The sequence below is a fragment of the Ciconia boyciana genome, chromosome 3 (genome assembly GCF_034638445.1).
Source record: "Ciconia boyciana chromosome 3, ASM3463844v1, whole genome shotgun sequence".
NCBI classification, from domain to species: Eukaryota; Metazoa; Chordata; class Aves; order Ciconiiformes; family Ciconiidae; genus Ciconia; species Ciconia boyciana.
Window position 1 is genome coordinate 123,867,674 of NC_132936.1, and position 13,253 is coordinate 123,880,926.

At 41.2% G+C, this 13,253-nt stretch overlaps 1 long non-coding RNA gene across 1 annotated transcript in view; it reads right to left on the reverse strand.

Moving 5' to 3' along the window:
- Positions 1-9,906: 9,906 nt before the first annotated feature.
- The window catches only part of LOC140649781 (uncharacterized), an 83,334-nt gene continuing 79,987 nt past the window's right edge, over positions 9,907-13,253 (reverse strand). Inside the window, exon 4 of the long non-coding RNA XR_012041755.1 lies at positions 9,907-10,081. This is a non-coding gene — a long non-coding RNA (uncharacterized lncRNA). The remainder of the gene's footprint in view (positions 10,082-13,253) is intronic.

A 13,253-nucleotide genomic window follows, 5' to 3' on the forward strand; every position in this document is an offset into this window, starting at 1 on the left:
AACTGATCCAAAATGTCAAAATATGACAGGAGAGACCAAAGGGAGAATTGCCAATATTAAGACAGAGCCGTTCTTTCAACAGTCCTGCTCTTGCCTCTCTCTACATTATAGCACAACCTCCACCCCCCAAAATTATTTCTTACTATTGAAGGTGAGCAAGGGTATCAAAATCTAGCTCCTAACCCTTCCAGACCAGTGGTTCACAGTCTACACTAAGTATAACCATTCCTAGCAGCATCAGCTCATTTTCTAAGCTGTGTGCCAACATATCCAGCCCTGGCAATCACGGGGCAACTGGATTTGGGATGTAGAGTGAATCGATAGTATAGACATCTCTGGAGGAACATCCAGAGATGGGAGAGAGCTAAGGAAGGTAGGCAAGGTGGTAGGTTCATTAGAAGAGTAGCACTAGGGAAAAGAAGCAGGGTTTGTGGGCATACCAGTCTGAATTTCTATTCTTTTGTGACATGGTGCCAGTAGCATTGATGCTTAAAGTGCAGAGACGAGTTATCTGCTGTGGGAACTAGATTCAGGGCCCGCTGCTGTCAGCTCTCCAAAAATAGACACCCTCATTGCCTGCGTTGCTCTCGGAGTCCAGAGCAGCCACTGGGCTTCGACCCATCTCTCGCTGGTAAACGTTCCATTCTGCAAAGATCGAAAGTCCAGGGCACCACGCTCCTCACCCAGGGTAAATCTCTCCCCAAAGACTGATGCCAACACGAATCAGATATCATTAGAAAATTACATCAGGTGAGCAGAGCTGTATTTAATTCTAGGGGTTAGCATACTTCAAAACGTGAATTCATGTTTAGCCTGGAGTTTTATAGGAAACAGGCTTTCCTGCAATCACACCATCTGACTCAAAACTCCCAGGGTAAGGTTCATGTCTCCCTACGTTGACATGCCATCTATGGTACTCCAATCCAATCTGCTCTCTGATTCCTTGTGATTCTTATTATTTATGACAAAGCAACAAATAGAAGCGAATGGACAGATAATCAGAGGTAAGTGATACAACTAAACGATAGCAATGGCTCAGCAGGGAACAGGCAACTGCCACAAAACACTAGCTGTTACTCCAAACACCCTACCTTCTGCGATGCAACAGACCTGCATTCAGAGGACTCTCCAAAAACCTACTTTCAGCCATGAATACAAATGCTCTAGGAACCTGACTCGTTTCAGCCATTCCAAGACCAGCTGTTTTTAATTTGTCTCGCTATTCAGAAATGAACCACTTGAATTTGTAATTTTTAGTCCAAACAAAAGGCTCTATATTTTGGGGCTGGGGTAAGAGGGAGGAGGGGAAATCTGGCTCACCCTCAGCTACTGCAGAATTAACTGGCACAGAAGTCAGAGTTAATGTGCAGCAGGAAACAGGGAACCTCAGCTGCGAAGCAAGGCCTGAGTCCCCTGTAGTAGCTGCTGTACACCCTCCTCCTTGGATGAGAAGCTCCACCACAGGCTTCCATTGCAAACTGTTCTTCACAGTTATTTCTCCTATCTCTCCGAGTCCAGCACTATTCTGCTTCAGATGAGGTGCCATCGAAATTATCTTACTTAGATTACCGTCTGGGACAACGAAAAATATTCCATCTGCTAAGTTTTATTACAGCAAATTGAAACCAGTCGTTAGGATTTATCAAATCTAAAGGGAACAGATATTTTCAGGAAGCTTCTTTATTGGCAGTCTCGATGTAATTAAAAATTAATTACTCTCAGGAAGTAGGACATACAGTGTCAGGACAACATGGAAACGTACGCCAAAGATGGAGACAGCGTGACCCAACCATGCCTGCAGAAAGGCTGACTCTTCAGCAAAGCTTGACAAATCTGTGGCACCTCTCAGCACTCCCCCCCGCCCCCCAGCTCTCGCACCACTGAGCTGCCCCAGGACACACACACTGGCACCCTGGGGAGACAGGGCTACAGCATCCAGTAGATTCGTCTGCCATCCTTCCTCAGCGTGACACCAGAGAACTGCCATCTGATGTAATTCACCCACACCTCTGCCAGACCCTGTTGCTGAGGGGAATTCAGCTGGACTTTTACCCTAACACCCCCTCCTTTACGCAATTCCTATCTCTTTCTTCACAGGACCTCTTCATCAAAATCTCCTTGGCACAACCCAAGTTGGTCGCCTATTGTCACAGGAAGAAAAAGCTCAGCGTAGAGGCAATTTGTACTGCGGAGCATACATCATTTCTCTAGTCAACGCATGCATCTGGCCAGGGTTTCTTGGACTGCTTTACAGAGCAGTGGACGCTGTCCAGAGCTCTCTGCTCAGTGTCCCTGACAAGATGGCCATCAAAGACTAGGTTAGGGGTCAGTCACCCAAAGCCATTAGCACTCCAAAGTGATTGATTATCATCATGTGTGGTCTCAATCAAGAGCCGGTAATGAGCTGCATTCATTAATCCCATTTATATGTTTGCATAGTCCAGTCTTGAATTTCAGAGAATAAAAAGGCTTCATACTGAGATCGGCACATTGCACTACCTGGCAAGGTTAAGGAAGTCACACAATGGATCAAGGATTTCCATATAATTCCGTAGTTTGAGAATTTCGGCCCAGGTATTTCTAAATATCAAGCAGACCGGCTCCACAGCACGATCCAAGCAGCACTGAGTTGCAAGCTCTCTTCCACAGCTCTGTACTGCAGTTTCATCTGTACTTACTTATTTTTACATTTTCCTTGCACTTTTAAAATCACTTTTTATGAACAGAGCTATATCCAGTGTTACATCCACTCCAAGTTTCTGTTCCTTTTTAGACCATTATGGGTTTTCTGTTACTTCGTGTTTGATGACCCCTTATTTTCTTCCTATAATCTACATCAAAAACCTTATGTTCTGAATATGCCACCACCACCTCCTTGATTGTCCTGTCTTCCTTAAGCCATTCCCCTCCGATAACCTTCTGCACGAAGCCCCATCAGCAAGTAACTTGACTCCACGCCCTACCCTCAGACACCATTTTGAATGGGCCAGCCTTCCATCATCTGCTGAGCCCTACGCATGAATCCAGGCTCCTTTTGCTAGCATTAAAGCCATACTTTCCTGCCTTCCCTCCCCAGAGATCCCCTTAAGGAATTATAAAAATAAAGGGTGAAATTCTGGCTCCACTGAAGTCAATGGGAACGTTGCCACTGACTTTAATAAGGCCAGGACTGACCTCAGCACTCGGAGCTCCAGTGCAAGGCTCTGCGTTTCACACAGAAGGACGAGGAGGTTTTCAGCTTCACCACTTCAGAAAATAATCCACAGATTCTCAGTGAGGACACCTTCAATTTATTTTACTCTGTCAGAAGTCATTCATATTGATAAACTCACTGACCAGAACAGAAGGAACATGCCAGATCTCAAATCCCTTGCAAAATACAGTAAATTTGAACCAGTTAATTCTCCAGTAGAAACCATATTGTCTGAGAAGATGACTATGTTGGAAGCTGCACCCGCCTTAGATAGCTCTAGGAGTTAGCTAATTGCATATTTGGCTGTCCAGAAGCTGTCACAACTTTTCCAAGAATAAATTTAATACTTGATGAAAAAAAAATAAAGTCCTTTCAAGATGGACAGTTTGAGAAGTTGAGGAGCTTTTTTTTTTTTAAGAGGGTATTAGTTGGTTAAAAATAGATCTGAATAATAAATGCCTTTAAGTGTTCCCAGGCCGCCTTTTGTAGAAATGTTTTTAGCATTTCATGTGGGGAAAAAAATATGTACCAGTGAAAGGTAATGATATTTAGCCTCTCAGCTGCAAAAGAACAGTAAGTATGTTAAAGGTGACTAGCAAATAATTGTTTAAGCAATTCAAAAACTTTACAATTATGCACTGAAACCTAAAATAGACACAGTAAAGGTGATATTGACTGCACAGTAAATTTAAACACACCTTTATTTTTCTTTTGCAAAGCTCTTAAAGACCAGTCTTACAGGCTCTCCTTCCATGTGATGCCACAACATATGTTGCACTGATGCTTTATGCCACAATGCCCTGCTGGAAGCAATCTGTTGGGGTAGGCAAATGCCATGCTCCACACTTAATATCCTTATTTCACATCCATAACCCAGAACAAGGAATTCTTTATTTCTTCAAAGGAAAGACCACCTCTGCTGAGCACTCTTTGACTAACAGCAGAAAGGTAGGAGATGCCTGGGTAATGCCCAATGGATGCCAAGATGAAAAAGCACTCTGTGATGGCCCTGCAAAGCGCTGTTCTGTTAGTAGGAGCAAGGGGAGTCAAGCTCCTGGAAATGCTGCTTATAATGATCACTAGAAAGGCAGGATCAGGCAGAGACATGACCCCCAGAGTTTCTCATAGGGCAGGAAAGGAATTGGAAAGATGCAGAGCTGTAAAATAAAAATACTGATCAGAAAAAAAAAAAAAAGAGACAGGAGGGAAGACTTTGTGATTGCTCCATAAAGAGACAATGACAAAGGAGACAGAATTAGTCTTCTGAGAAGTTTTTTCCACCGGGATTCAGTGATTCAGGAAATCACCCAGTACAAGGTTTTATAGACTGAGCTACCTGCTTCTTTGGGCACACGGGGATAATTGGTCATTCTTCAGAAAAAGCCAGGTGACCAGTTACCAATGCTGACAACCAGCTGTTGCCTTCAAACCCATCTTCTCAATGAAAAGAGCTAAAAACTTAGAGCTGAACTTAGCCTTGGCATTCAAGAAAGGTCAAACAGGGTAGAGTGAACCCAGCAGCCGCAGGTGTACACCAGGCCACAGCCTGGCTGTATGACTTCAGGCAAACTGTTCTCTCTTCCTTCTTGCTTCTCCTAGTTTAAACTAGCAGCAGGACTAGCTTCCCTCTCTGACCACAGCCCTCTCAACTCAGTTTTAGAGGCAGTTACCGGGAAAGCCGTGCTGGAGCTGTGCCGGTACTGCTGAAAGAGGGTTTTGCCTATGTCTTGTCGGACCATCTGTAGTTCCATGAATGAGTTTAATAGTGCATGTGAGTACACAAGTAAACAAGTATTTCTAAACATACATCCTTATTTCATTAACTCAAAGAGACTAAAGGAACTGTAGTCTTCCCTCTTCCTAAGCCCACACAGCAGTTGCTGATTAAAACATAAATATGTAGCAGATCCCATGACTCGAGAGCTATACACCCTCCATCTGGCTGGTCTGTCTACCAGTGATCTCCCTTCACTCGGGAACTGACTTGCAAGGCCCCAGGTTACAGCTATCCCATACCAGATTAGCATAAAATTTATTCTGACATTTAACATTTAAGAGCTGTGATGAATTAGTGCTCCATTTATTGGCAAGTGAGCAAATAAGGAGATGGACAAAAATTCATATACAGCCCTTCTTCAAAAAGAGGAAAAAGAGAGTGCTACTAAAAACCATGCAACCAAAAGGTCTTAACTGCAACACTATAGCAGTTTAATTAATGAATCCATGTAAGAATTCACCACTTGCTAGCTCACGTCTGGAAAAATATCTGTCTATCACACTCCCCTAAGTACAATCCAGTGGACTCTTTAAAGACTCATACGGTGAGGCCATACTACAGGCAGCACGAGCTCCCAGTCACTTTGGAGAAGAGCACTTGTATTCACTCACATCACTGAGTCTGGAGATCATACAGCTGTTTTAACTTAAAAAAAAGAAAAATCACAAATAGTACTTACAAAGCATGAGATTTTAATACTTGCACGAAGTTTTTTGTGTTTTCTCAAACTCAGGTCACAACACCCCCAAGGAGATACCTGTCTGCAGGCTTTACCTTCAGCAGCACCCAAGCACCCTGGCATGTGTCACTAAGAACACAATTACTCCCTATCAGCAGAAGAAAAAGCTCGTAAGAAGTAGGCTCCGGCTGTTGCGTGCCTAGAGAAAAGACGGTTTTGCTTCTTCAAAGGTATGCGGGAACCAGAAAAGTTGCTCAGAATCACCCCCTCACATCAGTCAAAGGACTGAGAGGAAAAATTAAAGAGCCCAGAGTACATGATAATAACACTTGGACGCCTTTAATGGCAATAGAGAACCTCAGCCGTACAGCAGCTCAGATATTACAGGTAGGTTTCAGCAAAGGAACAAATTCAGGACAGGAAGCTTCGGATCTCACGTCTGGTTGTTTCCTGTTTCTTTCATCTCTCTCAGCCCCCCACAACTTGCTCCTTGCAATCAGTCAACAGCTCTGGCAGTGGAAAGACAGACCATCAGCTTCGAAATTCAAGAAAGCTCAGCAGAGAATGCCAGAGAAAAATCAATTCTCAACCTACGTAGTTTCAATTTTACCCTAAAACCACCAGTCTGCAGTTGAAAGGAACCTAGTTAATTATAGAGATGACTGAAAGGAAGTTTTTTTGCTGTTTCCAACTAATTTGGGTGTGTCTATGCTAGCATTTTAATGCTAATCAGCAAGTATCTTCCTGAGACAAATCTTTCAGTCATCTTCATTTGCTGTGCTTTGGTTCCCATCACAAAGCAGACTCAGGGCACAAGAACTGAATTCTTTCTCACGAAACTAAACCAGAAGATATGCTCCAACTATTAAAGCACCTTAAGCGTATGGGTCCATACTACGTCCGCAGTGAAACCCTCGAGCCACATACGCTGCGGACATCTGTTCTTCAGCATCGATTTGTCTACAGATGCACTCCTACTGTAGCACACCCCTTAATGCAGGCATAGCTGTTAAGGCTAAGAGACAAGCGTGCTATAATTTAAACACCAAATAATAAACAGGGCAAGACCCTCTTCCTGATGTAAATTTACAGAGTGATTTTTATAAGCCAAAGTTCTGAGATTCTATTTGATTTGGGTTTTTCTTCTTTAAACAGTCCTGTAACTGGCTCTACTGCTGTCCAACGAAGACAGTCTGCACAAACTTAAACTCTGTAAAGCTGAAAAGATGGATGTTTGTAAACATGATTATCGTGATACACATTCATCTGATCTTCTAAAAAAAAAAAAAAGTCAGGAATCTTCTCTTTCTCAAAGCTCAGAGATACAAGAAAATGAAAATAATACAGAAAGTTCCTGAGCTGTGGATCTTATAAAGCGGTCCCTACAACTTATATCGTTGTTCATCAAGGGTTCAAAGAATTCCAGCAGGACATGGGGTGGAAGTGAGTCTTCTTTGGTTCCAAGAATTCAGAGACCCTGCAAAATTTATAATGCTGCAGTTAAAAGTGGAAAAGAAAAAAAAATCTGGTTAATAAAAAGACATAAAAGGGTAAGATGCTCTCCCTAGTTAAACACTAACCTTTTGAGTCCTGACTAAGAGGTGTTGGAAATCTATGGTGTACAGAAATTCTGGATAGAGATAGGGGATTTTGAAGCAATTTTTATTCCATAATGGAATTAATTCATGTTTAAAATATTTACAAAACAACATTTCTTATAAAAATTCAAAGTTAATACAAAATATTTACAATTTTTAAAAAAATCATATTTTTAAAGACGTGGAAGGCTATTACTTTTTTTATTGTTTCAAATCACGTCTAACATCACTGTTGCTAACTATAACTTTTCTGTTTTACTTTTCTTTTTCAGCTTTTTCTTAATTTTTTAAGTTTTCTAGACTTTTTTGTCTTCTGAAACTTTTTAATGCCTTTGTTCAATTGCATTCAGTATCAATAAAGTAGAAAAATAGGTAGAACTAAGATATCAAAATTCCACAAGATTAACATTTCTATTTTTAATGAAAAAGCAAAAAAAAAAGTGTTGTTTCTAACCTAGTAAGAAGGCTGTCTTTCATCACAAATGTTTTGAACGGGAAATGTGAACAATATATACTGACGACATTTAATTTTGTTTTATCTAGCTTTAGTTAACATAATGCTTAACATATTAGAAGAAAACAGTTTGTACAAGAATTATTAGTGTCAGTGGAATTAAACTACTGCTAGCCATTTTGGGAATTAAAAAAATAATAAAAATAATAATAATAATAAAGATGCCTGTTTATATAAAGTGTTTCTACAGACTCATTTACTGGTTAAATATTTCACAGGCCTAAAAAGTGTATTACTAACTAAGCTCTTTCTACTCTTTGATGACATGTATCATTGAAGAAACATCTAAACTGAACTCCTAAGAATTTGGAGAAGAAAGCTATAGCAGGGCATTGACCTCTTATGAAAACGCAGAAGTAAAACATAAGGATCGTGTTTACTCTGTATGAGTTTCCTGTCGACACTGTTTATTATTGAGCAATAAACACACTTGGATTGTAGAGATATATCTTTAGAAGAGGTATTAAGAATCAAACAGTTTCTGTAAATCTTCTGAGTGGTATTAACATTCAGATTTAAACAAGGTTCCACACATAACACGCATTTGATCATTTAACAGGTCCATGTCCAAAATATTTCTGGCTGCAGATGTACAGTTAGTATCTGATTCTTCCACTTAGCTTAGCCAAAATGCTGAGATTTAGTCTTATTTTAACTAAACATATCCTAAGTTATTTTTATACGTGTCTCTTGGGTCTCATTTTCACCGAGGCAAATTTCTGCTGTGGTGATGGGCTGTAAATGTTTCTTTCTTCCATTTCCCCTCATTTGTCCTGCTTCATGGCATTATCTGATAAAAATGCTGTGGACACCCTCACTGCCTCATGCAAAATATAAACAAATGGGACATCAAGAAAATGCACCACCACATCACTGCCCCAGCACCATCACAACCGGTTGGAGTCCTGAGAGTGATTTACAGCACTAAGCTGGTGACTTTGAGATAGTTCGGACTAGATAACATTGCTTCCTCAGCACAAAGCAAGCCCCCACAAAACCTCATCTATTAGCATCAGCACATGCGCATAATCTACCAGCGCCTGGATGAGGGAATGATCTAGGGAATATTTCTCCAGGTTATTCATTCTAATTGTTTAGGGTCATTGTAAAATCAAAATGTCTCTGTTTTCTTGTCAAAAGATAAACTTGGGAGAAAACGCATTTCAGACTAAAAGAAATGTTTCATTATGTTCACAACTGGCAAGTTGTTTTTTCTATTTGAGGGCGCTTCTTTACTTCTAGAATTTTATTTATTAAGTTTAATTGAACCTGATCTAGGAACCCCATTTCAAAACAAAGCCTAAACATTTCATGTAGAAAATACTGAAGTGACAGCTTTCACTTCACTCATTTTTTCCAGGGTGGGAAAGCTTGGCCAAAATTGTTTGCCAAGTTTGACTGCAAGCAGTTTCAGTTGAACTGAGTCTGATTTTTTCAGCAAATAAACCAGAGGAGTGATTATTTATTTTGCCTATCTGTAAAAATAATATTGGCAATTGCACCATCAACTTTATGTCAATAGCTGATAAAACATAACATGTGGAGACATGAGGGACACAGCCTTCCTTTGACAAGGGCCTTGGCCATATGGGAGTGTGTGTGGACTGGTGCCAATGAGAGGTCTAAATGCTTATTAACCCCTCCATGGTGGTGTACTTGGGCTTGTCCCCCGCAGCGTGTGCCACAGCCTGGGGTGCCAGTCAGCCTACCTCTACCCAGCTCCGCGCTGATTTACATCAGTAGGGACCCTGGCTCCAGGTCCTCACTGCTACGACTATCGGTTACAGTGCCCAGATACCACAGAAGTGGACTCTTCAAAGCAGTTACATATGTAAGAATAGTATCTAGCAAGTGTGTGTATACAGCCAACCTTCTCCCGCTCCTCAGAAAGTCAATGTTCAGAGCAAACCCCTCCTCTGACTTGTCAACACACCCTGCCTCACCGCTTGCCCTTTTGAGATTCCAGGCCTGACGGAAGGTGATGGGAATTGAACTTCGGCTCTCAAGAGCACCTGGCTTTGTTATCTCTAAGGGCTCAGGAAGATTTCAGGCACTATCACTCCATGCCATGTCCTGACACTTGACTCACAAAGTGGCACTGGTGTTGGCTTACCTCCAGGCTGTAGATAGTGACTGTCAGCAGCGAGGTGAAAATGAATGGGAGTGGAACAGAAGCAGAGACCCTACTGCTTCTTTTAGGAAAACACTGCATCTGAGATTGCCGAGTCCTCCTCTCTCTTCTGACTCTCTCTGAAGATCAAGATCTTTGCTACAGAGGGTCCAGGAGGTTGAGTTCACACATGCTTTTTTAGTTCACTATCTCTATTTGCATTGGTAGCCACAGGAAAAAAAAAAAAAAGGTCAATACTAAATAAAAACTGATGGATTTCATAACAAGACTCCAGGTGGATCCCAGAAACACAGCAGAGGTTGGAGCTATGATACATGTTCCAAGTATGGGTGAAAGCAGGGAAGCTCTCCTTTGTCCCCATGCAATTTGTCTCTTCTTCCAGAAGATAAGTATACTTATTATGTACAGATATATTCTGTGTCTACTGTTCCGAACAAAGACACTGAAAGTCCATAACCCTAGACAATATAACAAATCACAACTGATAATTTGATTTGTTTTGAATACACTTCAGCCAGAAGCTATAGCCTAATGATAATAGCATGACATCTCTCTGGAAACAGATACCAGACTACTAAACTGATCTTCTCCCCATTGTTGATACTTGCCTGTGTTACGTGCATAAGACAGACGTAGGAATGCCCTAGGAAGGAGGGAGATACTGCTTTCAATGAGAAACCAGATAACAGTGAAGAAAGCAGCTGCTTTAGAGAAACTTCATTGCTTCTAAAGCATTCAGAACTGTAGAGGCATTTAGTGTTTGCTCTTTTATCAGTGCAGCTGCAAGTGATAATTCAACCTCCAAGTGGTCTGCTCTTTTGTTCCATTTGAATTGAAAAATGCCCTAACAAAAATCCTTGCTTTGTATCGGGATTATATGCTTGAAAAGAACTGAACAAATTGCATTTAAAATGATCAAAATGATCCATTTTCCTTACCATGTTGCTAGTAGACAAAGGTTGATATTTGAAAATCAAATTTTACCACTATCAATATTACTGCCTGATGCGAGTGTAGTGATATAGCTTTATCAGTCAAATTCCAAGACAGATTTACCCAAAAGACAGTTATCTTTATTATCCTCGTCTCACAAACAGCAGTTGCCAATGTCACACACTGACAACACTTCACTAGACATCCTAAGCATCTTTATCATCTCAATATCCCAAAATAGAATGCCTTCCATGTACTGATGTCTCCACAAGACTACACTTGCAAATGCTGTTTCTCATGTACCTAAAAAAAAACCAACCCAACAACACTCTTCTGAACTAATGCACCATGAACATTACTTCTCTCACAGCCTCACTCCTGGTAACATCCCAGGGTCCTACAGAGCAGCCAGCAAGGCAGTAAGGAGCTCCATGTTGGAGACAGAGACTAAGGCCCAGCTTCTTTTATATTTATGAACTTCATTCCCACTAAAAATCAAGCCTTTATCCTAGTTTGAATTAAATCTCATCTTTCGTGAAAGGGGTACCGCTGCGTATATAGACAAGAGCTCTCCTGCTAAAGAAATCTACAGCAAAACATAAGGTTGGTACTGTATCTCATGATGTAGTGATCTGAACTCACTGCCCACCCCAACAAAACAGCATAGCTAGTGTTAGGGAGCTGTATTTAGACAGGTATTTGAGTCCATGGAGAGACTCAGCAGGAAAAACATACCGACAGACACGCCTACTGGATGCTCCCCATTTCCCAAACAACAATTTCCCCCAACAGAAATGTTGATTTATACTATTCATGCTAACGTGAGTGCAGGATAAGGTTATGTGATTCTTGGAGCCGCCACATCAGGTCATGAATGATGTAGTAATGAAAAGAAAATTCCTTGCTCATTGCACAGCAAATAAAGACAGGATTGTGAAACCACTTGCTGCCGTGCTGAGCTCTGCCTCTGTGTACGCACAGAGTCAGATTCTCAGAAGAGCCCAGCACAGAGGGTGAAGGAGACTTCTGAACATCACGTCACAAGTCATTTCTCTAAAAACTGAGTGCTAAGCACTATGAAAATCTGATTATGAATGTGAGTTCCGATAATTATTACCCCTGCTTCAAAATCCAGGCACCTTACCTGTTCACAGAAACTGATGTCCCCTTAAATTCTGCTGTGCCATGCATCTGTCTCCTCTGTCAGGAACTACAAAACCCTCTTGGGAATTACCCTGGGGCATGATGAAATACCTTCCCCATAGGCTGGCAAGCTTTAACTCTCTTAACCCCTAAACAGAGATGAATCCAAAGAGGTTACAAGATAACCTCATCACAACCCCAGGTTTTCCCTGCTTAGCTACTGTACTAAAATCTCTCCTGTGGAAAAAACAGTGATGATGAGGGAACAAATAAGACTTTCTGAGCCTGAGTTTCAGGAGTACTGCATATCCAGAGTTTCCACTGAGTTCAGTTAGAACCAAAGGTGCTCAACAGCTCTAAAAGTCATAATAAAGGGTCACCTCCTATGTAGAGTTAAGATTATTTAGATTCTGCAATTCCTCATATTAGCATGTCAAGACGGGTTTTTTTTCAGGACATCATTATCTCCAATTTCCTAGGCTTTCAGTGTTTTTTCTAGGGATAATCCCTTACAGTGCAGGGGTTTTTTTGATACATATGCTGAACAAACTCTTGACTAGGTAGTTTTTATACGTGGAATATAGATTGCTTTTTACATAAACTTTCTAAAAAACCCGGAAGTCTTCAGTTTCAGCTTGGCCTTTAGAGATGTGCAAAAGCTTTGGTGGAGGGAGGGTATATTTTTAAAAGGGGAGCATTAGAAAGGATTGATTTTTTTTTTCTTGGCTTAACTGACCCCAGACTGTAACCTCAGCCAAGCTGATAATTGAGAAAGTAAACTAATTACCACCTATGTCCAGAGCCTGCCCTGCCACCACTTCACTGACCCAACATTATCACACTGCACCTTCTTTTCCACACTTTCTCAAAATTCAGTTCAACGAATCAAAGATGCTCCCAGCCTGCATCATTTGCTACCTTTAGGCATAGCAACCATCAGCCCAACACATCTCTGTGCAGCGGTTTTAGAGCATCCGTCGTCTTTGCTAAACAAGCATTTTCATGACAGAAGTCAAGAAATAAATAACAATTTTGGGAAGTTCCTGAAACCTCTATTTGAAGTCCCTGAAGCTGTAAGTTCAGGGAAGGCAATGCCTTTGTGACAGCACAGCTGTAGATTAAAAAGATTCCCAGGGCCTCCTAGCTATTCTGACTCTTGGTCTTTAGAATTATATGAATATAGGCTTAAGACCACCCAAACTCTTTTTTTTTTTTTCTTTTTGAGAGGGGGAGAGAAAGAGAGTGTGCACACAAGCGCGTGAAAAAGAAAGAGACCATTACCCTC